The sequence below is a fragment of the Saccopteryx leptura genome, chromosome 1, assembly GCF_036850995.1.
Source record: "Saccopteryx leptura isolate mSacLep1 chromosome 1, mSacLep1_pri_phased_curated, whole genome shotgun sequence".
In the NCBI taxonomy this organism is placed as follows: Eukaryota; Metazoa; Chordata; class Mammalia; order Chiroptera; family Emballonuridae; genus Saccopteryx; species Saccopteryx leptura.
Genome location: NC_089503.1, coordinates 100,391,134 through 100,401,046, shown reverse-complemented (window position 1 = coordinate 100,401,046; position 9,913 = coordinate 100,391,134). Strand labels below are relative to the sequence as shown.

The 9,913-nt window shown below is 44.3% G+C and overlaps 1 pseudogene; it reads left to right on the top strand.

The window, feature by feature from the left end:
* Nucleotides 1–1,646: 1,646 nt before the first annotated feature.
* LOC136388100 (eukaryotic peptide chain release factor subunit 1-like) overlaps nucleotides 1,647–9,913 on the top strand; it is a 38,975-nt pseudogene continuing 30,708 nt past the window's right edge.

The following is a 9,913-nucleotide window of genomic DNA, read 5'->3' as shown; positions in this document are numbered from 1 at the left end:
CATTCTAATTCCTGAGGCAGAGGCCATGGAGCCATTCTCAGCACTCAGGCCAAGTTTGCTCCAATGGAGCCTTGGCTGCAGGAGGGGAAGAGAGAGACAGAGAAGAAAGAGAGGGAGAGGGGTGGAGAAGCAGATGGGCGCTTCTCCTGTGTGCCCTGGCTGGGAATCAAACCTGGGACTCCTGCACGCCAGGCCAACGCTCCACCACTGAGCAAACTGGCCAGGGCCACGAAATAAGGCATTCTTGATAGAAACTTCTAAAAGTAATACAAAACCTCTGAGGACCTGTGGTCTGACCAGAACATGATATAAGTAGTGGGAGGTAATACATTAACTCTTGTATAATTTTAAAGGCCTGCCCTGCACAGCCCACCTGCAGGGCAGTCTACCAGCAAACTGAAAGAAACCTGTGGCCGTGTAATATAGCTCCACAGATTCTCAGAGCCTGAAGATTCTCAGGACCCTGAAGAAAGTCCAACTCCTCGCTTTACATTCACCCAATGCATTACTGTTTGGGAAAAAAGCTTAACATTAGAGGAGTATTCAGTTGCTACAGATAAATTCTTTATGCTCAAAGGCAACATTATAGAATGTTTACATGACACTCATTCCCAAACAAGGAAGTCAGGAGCCACTGGTAATTTCTGCCATCACATAGGAATCAGGACACTGTTGGATGCACACATTGTCTGATCACTCAACGTGCCCTGGTTCTCCAGGTGAGCTGAGTTTGTGTCTTCTCTTTGTTAGGGCTGCATTCTGCATGACCCCCTCAGCTGTGTGACTGTTGCTTTTCTTCTTCCTTTCCCAGACCAATCTAGTCATATCCAAAAGCTTCCCCTGGCTAACGAGAAATGAGTCTGAGCAGTCAAAGTAAATACATAGTCTTCTGCTATAAAGTATTCTGAGGAGGGGGCTAAATAAGCGTTCAGTCAAAGAATTTCTTTCCAGCTTGCCCACACATTTGTTTTTAACGAAACCATTCAAGCTATTACACAAAATATAAAAGTTACCCTTACTGCTTTGCATAAGTTCTAGAATATCATTACACTTTAAATCATCCAAAACATATTTAAATATGTTTTTCTTAAAAGTTTTCTAGCCTGACCTGTGGTGGCGCAGTGGATAAAGCGTTGACCTGGAATGCTGAGATTGCCGGTTCAAAACCCTGGGCTTGCACAGTCAAGGCACATATGGAAGTTGAAGCTTCCTGCTCCTCCCCCCCTTCTGTGTGTGTGTGTGTGTGTGTGTGTGTGTGTCAATCTCTTTCTCTCTCCTCTAAAATGAATAAATAAATAAATAAAAGTACAAGTTTTCTGCATTCTTAGATGTGACTATATTACCATTTGGGATCACTGTTTTTCTCAAGCAAATACACCTTTGATTTTATATGGAAAGTCAATGGGAAAACACATTTAGTAGAGAAAAAAAAAATTCATCCAGGGAAACTTTGTTCACAAAAGTATATGCTCTTAAGATGAGGTATACTTAGTTACCCTGTGACCAACTCCCTAATATTTCCAGGGGTCCCCAAACTACGGCCTGGGCCCACAGGCCGCATGCGGCCCCCTGAGGCCATTTATCCGCCCCGCTGCACTTACGGAAGCGACACCTCTTTCATTGGTGGTCAGTGAGAGGAGCACAGGATGCGGATGCTCCTGGAGTACCGTATGTGGCAGCGCCGCAAAGCGCAGCGTCGCACACGTACAGTACTACTTCCGGTGACGCGGAACGCACGTGTCACAGCTGTGGAAGCGTGTCGTATCACTTGTTACGGCTAGCAGTGACAAACATGGAACTGGACATTGACCATCTCATTAGCCAAAAGCAGGCCCATAGTTCCCATTGAAATACTGGTCAGTTTGTTGATTTAAATTTACTTGTTCTTTATTTTAAATATTGTATTTGTTCTTGTTTTGTTTTTTTTACTTTAAAATACGATATGTGCAGTGTGCATAGGGATTTATTTGTTCATAGTTTTTTTGTTTGTTTGTTTGTTTTTTGTATTTTTCTGAAGCTGGAAACAAGGAGAGACAGTCAGACAGACTCCCGCATGCGCCCGACCGGACCGGGATCCACCCGGCACGCCCACCAGGGGGCGACGCTCTGCCCACCAGGGGCGATGCTCTGCCCCTCCGGGGCGTCGCTCTGTTGCGACCAGAGCCACTCTAGCGCCTGGGGCAGAGGCCAAGGAGCCATTCCCAGCGCCCCGGCCGTCTTTGCTCCAATGGAGCCTCGCTGCTGGAAGGGAAGGAAGAGACAGAGAGGAAGGAGAGGGGGAGGGGTGGAGAAGCAGATGGGCGCTTCTCCTGTGTGCCCTGGCCGGGAATCGAACCCGGGACTTCTGCACGCCAGGCGACGCTCTACCACTGAGCCAACTGGCCAGGGCCTGTTCATAGTTTTTTTTTTTATAGTCCGGCCCTCCAACGGTCTGAGGGACAGTGAACTGGCCCCCTGTGTAAAAAGTTTCGGGATCCCTGATTTATACTAATAAAATTTTTTTTCTTATATTCTGCCTTTTTCTTCTAAATAAAAAGCCTGATACTCAACAAATATTAATTCTGGTATATTTGGAAGCTTTTCTTTCCCTCGAATATACAAGTGTATGTAAAATTCTAGACTCTATAACTCTTCATAAAAAATAAAGGCCGGTTGGCTCGGTGGTGGAGCGTCAGCCTGGCGTGCGGGGGTCCCGGGTTCGATTCCCAGCCAGGGCACACAGGAGAGGCGCCCATCTGCTTCTCCACCCCTCCCCCTCTCCTTCCTCTCTGTCTCTCTCTTCCCCTCCCGCAGCCGAGGCTCCATTGGAGCAAAGATGGCCCGGGCGCTGGGGATGGCTCCTTGGCCTCTGCCCCAGGCGCTGGGGTGGCTCTGGTCGCAACAGAGCGATTACCGGGAGGGGCAGAGCATCTCCCCCTGGTGGGCAGAGCGTGGCCCCCTGGTGGGTGTGCCGGGTGGATCCTGGTCGGGCGCATGCGGGAGTCTGTCTGACTGTCTCTCCCCGTTTCCAGCTTCAGAAAAATAAAAAAAATAAAAAATAAAAATAAAGGCACACTAAAAAGGTCAACCTCAAATGGAAGTTCTTCATTTTCCTGGTTCAAAACCTACAGAAAGGTAGCTTTCCAGCTTTTCCAGCTGTTCACTAAGAAAACTTTATGCTATCGGGATTGATTTGTGTAGGTAACTGACCTATAATAGTTGTTTGTTGAAAAATTGTTTGCTTCATTTCCGCCACAATTTTCCCCAACTATTTAGAAAACACATCTTCTAACTTGGAGCCAAAAGGAATCTTCTTCCTTTGTCTGCAGAGGCACCTGCTGGTCAAAGTTGGTGACTACATGATGCCTAGCTCTACATACTCCTTTTTCCATTCCACTAAGACCTTCTAGTCCTTTCTATTTTAAAGTTCAGTCAGTTGAAAACCACAAACCCACATCAGGAGCCAGAAAGCTAGAGTTCAAATGGAGCATGGCTCCAGGAACCTGGATTTCCTTGTGACCGAATAAAAAGTACAGCGAGCTAAAATTATCATGGTCGTTTAGGCTTTAGGTAACAGTCTATATAACTGTGGTTATGCGCCGCCCTGGGTATCTTCAGTGATCGCCATTATTGTGGCATTTAAAGAAAAGAATTCTTTTTTTTTTTTATTTTATTTATTTTATTATTTTTTTTACAGAGACAGTGAGTCAGAGAGAGGGATAGACAGGGACAGACAGACAGCAACGGAGAGAGATGAGAAGCATCAATCATTAGTTTTTTGTTGCGCGTTGCAACACCTTAGTTGTTCATTGATTGCCCTACCATATGTGCCCTGACCGCGGGCCTTCAGCAGACCAAGTAACCCCTTGCTGGAGCCAGTGACCTTGGGTTCAAGCTGGTGGGCTTTTGCTCAAACCAGATGAGCCCATGCTCAAGCTGGCGACCTCGGGGTCTCGAACCTGGGTCCTCTGCATCCCAGTCTGACGCTCTATCCACTGCATCACCACCTGGTCAGGCAAGAAAAGAATTCCTTTTTTTTTTTTTTTTTCTTTTTTACAGAGACAGAGAGAGAGTCAGAGAGAGGGACAGATAGGGACAGACAGACAGGAAGGGAGAGAGATGAGAAGCATCAATTCTTCCTTGCAGCACCTTAGTTATTCACTGATTGCTTTCTCGTTTGTACCTTAAGGGGGGGGCAGGCTACAGCAGAGCGAGTGACCCCTTGCTCAAGTCAGCGACCGTGGGCTCAAGCCAGCAACCACGGGGTCACATCTATGATCCCATGCTCAAGCCAGCAGCCCTGCACTCAAGCCGGATGAGCCCGTGCTCAATCTGGTGACCTCGGGGTTTAGAACCTGGGCCCTCTGCATCCCAGTCCGATGCTGTATTCGCTGTGCCATCACCGGATCAGTGAAGAAAAGAATTCTTGGCCCTGGTCGATTGGCTCAGTGGTAGAGCGTCGGCCTGGCGTGTGAGGGTCCCGGGTTCAATTCCCGGCCAGGGCACACAGGAGAAGCGCCCATCTGCTTCTCCACCCCTCCCCCTCTCCTTCCTCTCTGTCTCTCTCTTCCCCTCCCGCAGGGAGGCTCCATTGGAGCAGAGATGGCCCGGGCGCTGGGGATGGCTTCTTGGCCTCTGCCCCAGGCGCTGGAGTGGCTCTAGTCGCAACAGAGCAACGCCCCGGAGGGGCAGAGCATCGCCCCCTGGTGGGCGTGCCGGGTGGATCCTGGTCAGGCGCATGCGGGAGTCTGTCTGTCTCTCCCCGTTTCCAGCTTTGGAAAAATACAAAAAAAAAAAAAAAAAAAAAAGAATTCTTAAGGATGGAATTTATTTCTGCTTATTTTTATTTTTTTAATAATTTCATTCTTTGGGCGCATTTAAAGAGGAGCCTGGCATTTTGAGTTTTAGTTAGAACTGGGCTTTTTAGTAGACTTTTTTTTTTTTTTACAGAGATGCAGCAAGAGTCAGAGAGAGGGAGAGATAGGGACAGACAGACAGGAATGGAGAGAGATGAGAAGCATCAATCATCAGTTTTTTGTAGCGACACCTTAGTTGTTCGTTGATTGCTTTCTCATATGTGCCTTGACTGTGGGGCTACAACAGACCAAGTAACCCCTTGCTTGAGCCAGCAACCTTGGGTCCAATCTGGTGAGCTTTGCTCAAACCAGATGAGCCCACACTCAAGCTGGCGACCTCAGGGTCTCGAACCTGGGTCCTCTGCATCCCAGTCCGACGCTCTATCCACTGCGCCACTGCCTGGTCAGGTGTAGACTTTTCCATTTAAAAGCTTCTCTCCAAGTTTCAGTTTTCTTTTCTAGAAAATCTCTGCTACCTCATGGGGCCATGAGAAAAATAAACTGTCATAAATCTGTAGAGGGACCTAGATTACGGTCTACAGGGGTCCCCAAACTTTTTACACAGGGGGGCCAGTTCACTGTCCCTCAGACTGTTGGAGGGCCGGACTATAAAAAAACTATGAACAAATCCCTATGCACACTGCACATATCTTATTTTAAAGTAAAAAAACAAAACGGGAACAAATACAATATTTACAATAAAGAACAAGTAAATTTAAATCAACAAACTGACCAGTATTTCAATGGGAACTATGGGCCTGCTTTTGGCTAATGAGATGGTCAATGTGCTCCTCTCACTGACCACCAGTGAAAGAGGTGCCCCTTCCGGAAGTGCGGTGGGGGCCGGATAAATGGCCTCAGGGGGCTGCATGTGGCCCGCGGGCCGTAGTTTGGGGACCCCTGGTCTAGTACGTATTAATACGCGTACCGAAGCTTTTATTTCCTCCTTCTAAATTCCAAAGGCATGTCGACAATAGCATGCTGCTTTCAAAATCACTTTCAGAAGATAAGGAATGAGAATAGAGTCATTCTATTCTCAATAGGGCTGTGACATTAGATTAACTTCAGAGTTAAAGAGAGAAAATAATAGTTTTGGTTTGATTTACTAAACACGTTTGTTCAATCTTTGGAAGTTGGGCATTTTCATGATGCAACTCTACATGTCCAATTAAAATATTCTTACTCTCACAACTTTTATAAAGTACTTATTATTCCCACTTTACATATGGTCAAGTTAGTGGATCTATCTGATGATTGGCTCACAGTAAAATGGTAAATTTGAGAAACAAATCCAGGGCTTTCAATATCCAAAATCAGTTGTCTTTCCAAACTTTAGTATATACCAATGTTTGTGGTCTGCTAAAAATAAATAAATAAATAAATAAATAATAAAAAAAGGATACCACTGAGGTTTTTTCCCTAAAATTTATTTAAAGTAGATATGTAAGAAAAAATAGTAAACCCTGGCCAGTTAGCTCAATCGGTTAAGATCATTGTCCAGGGCCTGACCTGTGGTGGCACAGTGGATAAAGTGTCGACCTGGAATGCTGAGGTTACTAGTTCAAAACCCTAGGCTTACCCGGTCAAGGCACATACAGGAAGCAACTACTATGAGTTGATGCTTCCTGCTTCTCCCCCCCCCCCCCCCACTTTCTCTTTCTCTCTCTCCTTTCTCTAAAAATAAATAAATAAAAAATTTTAAAAAGATCATCAGCCCAAAACAAGGTTGCAGGTTCGATCACTGCTTAGGGCACACATGGAAAGCAACTAAAAAGTGGAACAACAAATGCCTCCCTTCCTCCCCACCCCTTCCTTCCTCTCTTTTCCTTTAAAACAAAATGAAATATTAAGCCCTGGCCAGTAGCTCAATTGGTTGGAGCGTCATCCTGGAGTGCAGCGGTTGCCCGTTCAGCTCAGGGCACTTACAGGAGCAACTCAGTGTTCCTGTCTTTCTCTCCCTCCCTGACTTTCTAAAAAAGAAAAAATGCTAAAATATTTATATCATTTCTGTGTGACAGTCTGCTTAAGAAATGTGTGCATTCCCAGACTGTCTACAGAACTTATAGAAGCTCAGTAGAAAGAAAAACAATCAATCCTGGTGTCTTTTCTTCTAAAACAAATTCAAAATCATATATGAAAAAATTACTAATTATATTTACACTAATGTCTTCATTTTATGCAATAATCTGTTTGTTTTTTTATTTTTTATTTATTTATTTATTTATTTATTTATTTTTCACAGAGACAGAGAGTGAGTCAGAGAGAGGGATAGACAGGGACAGACAGACAGGAGGAACATGGAGAGATGAGAAGCACCAATCATTAGTTTTTCATTGCGCGTTGCAACACCTTAATTGTTCATTGATTGCTTTCTCATACGTGCCTTGACCGCAGGCCTTCAGCAGACTGAGTAACCCCTTGCTGGAGCCAGCGACCTTGGGTTCAAGCTGGTGAGCTTTTGCTCAAACCAGATGAGCCCGCGCTCAAGCTGGCGATTTCAGGGTTTCGAACCTGGTCCTCTGCATCCCAGTCCAACGCTCTATCCACTGCACCACTGCCTGATCAGGCTGCAATAATCTGGTTTTTGTTTTGTTTTTTTTTTCTGAAGCTGGAAACGGGGAGAGACAGTCAGATAGACTCCCGCATGCGCCCGACCGGGATCCACCTGGCACACCCACCAGGGGGCAACGCTCTGCCCACCAGAGGGCAATGCTCTGCCCCTCCGGGGCGTCACTCTGTTGTGACCGGAGCCACTCTAGCGCCTGGGGCAGAGGCCAAGGAGCCATCCCCAGCGCCTGGGCCATCTTTGCTCCAATGGAGCCTCGGCTGCGGGAGGGGAAGAGAGAGACAGAGAGGAAGGAGAGGGGGAGGGGTGGAGAAGCAGATGGGCGCTTCTCCTGTGTGCCCTGGCCGGTAATCGAACCCGGGACTTCTGCACGACGCTCTACCACTTAGCCAACCGGCCAGGGCCGCAATAATCTGTTTTTAAGAAACCATATGCCCATATGTAATCTTTATATTTTTCAAAATAAAATTAAAATTTCCTAATTTCTTTTTAGTCTTAAGATTATAACATTGAATTAAAATTTTTAAAGTAAATTTGTTTAATGCCAATACGTGTATGACAAAATACAGTTTGAAAACCAAAGGTCTTTTTCAGCTTGACAGAGAAAGAAACATTTTTTTTATAAATTTTTATTAATTTTAATGGGGTGACATCAATAAATCAGGGTACATATGTTCAAAGAAAACATCTCCAGGTTATCTTGTCATTCAATGATGTTGCATACCCATCACCCAAAGTCAGATTGTCCTCTGTCACCTTCTATCTGGTTTTCTTTGTGCCCTTCCACCTCCCCCTCCCCATCTCCCTCCCTCCCCACCCCCCATAACTACCACACTCTTGTCCATGTCTCAATCTTGTTTTTATGTCCCACCTATGTATGGAATCATGCAGTTTTTGGTTTTTTATGATTTACTTATTTCACTCTGTATAATGTTATCAAGATCCAACCATTTTGTTGTAAATTATCTGATGTCATCATTTCTTATGGCTGAGTAGTATTCCATAGTGTATATGTGCCACATCTTCTTTATCCAGTCATCTATTGAAGGGCTTTTGGTTGTTTCTATGTCTTGGCCACTGTGAACAATGCTGCAATGAACATGGGGCTACACGTGTGTCTTTGCGTATCAGTGTCTCTGAGTTTTGGGGTTATATACCCAATAGAGGGATTGCTAGTTTATAAGGTAGTTCTATTTTCAGTTTTTTGAGGAACCACCATTCTTTCTTCCATAATGGTTGTACTACTTTACAATCCCACCAAAAGTGGATGAGGGTTCCTTTTTCTCCACAACCTCTCCAACACTTGGTACTCCTTGGTTTGGTGCATATATATTAAGAATTGTTATGTCTTCTTGATTCAGTGTCCCCTCAATCATTATGAAATGACCCTTTTTGTCTCGATTACTTTTGCTGTCTTGTAGTCAGCATTATTAGATATGAGTATTGCTACACCTGCTTTTTTTTGGATGTTATTTGCTTGGAGTATTGTTTTCCAGCCTTTCACTTTGAATTTGTTTTTATCCTTGTTGCTTAGATGTGTTTCTTGTAGGCAGCATACAGTTGGATTTTTTTTTAATTCATTCTGCTACTCTGTGTCTTTTTATTGGTGAGTTTAATACATTTACATTTAGTGTAATTATTGACACATGTGGGTTCCCTATTGCCATTTTATAAATTGCTTTCTGTTAGTTTTGTATCTTGTTTGATTCTTCTCTTTTGTTTTTCTATCATTTGTTTTTGTTTGGTTATAATCCATACTTCTTTCCTCTGTTGCTACCTTTTTTAAGTCATGTGCTTCTGTGGTGGTTTTTTCAGGGGTGGTTACCATTAAGTAATGAAAAAGATACCTACCATGTTCATTGTAGTGCACTATCTTATGAGTGCTTCTGCACTCCTCCATCGTCCTTTGCTACTGTTAATCTCCGTCCTCTCCCCTTTTTTTTGTTTTTGTTGTCACAGTTTAAATTTGGTTTTATTGTGTTCTTGGTGGAGCTTTTACTTGTGGTTTTGTTTTGTTTTGTTCTTTGTATCTGATTGGAAAACCCCCTTTAGTATTTCCTGGAGTAGGGGTTTTCTGATGATAAATTCCCTCATCTTTTCTGTATCTATGAATGTTTTTATTTCTCCTTTTCATATGGGGTTGACACTTCCTGCTCCTTCCCCCTTTCCTTTCTCTCTAAAAATGAATAAATTTAAAAAAAATTGGCCTGACCTGTGGTGGTGCAGTGGATAAAGTGTCGACCTGGAACGCTGAGGTCACCAGTTCAAAATCCCAGGCTTGCCCGGTCAAGGCACATATGGGAGTTGATGCTTCCTGCTCCTTCCCCCTTCTCTCTCTCCACTCTCCCTAAAAATGAATAAATTAAAAAAAATTTTTTTAAAGAATTAAATTTTAAGTTAAATGTAGGGGACAAGATACAGTGAGGTTGTGTAATAAGGTTTGAACTCTGCCAGAGTTCACGCACCCCAACTGTAAACTCTGAGACCACTTCCCAGGAAAAGCTGGATGTGG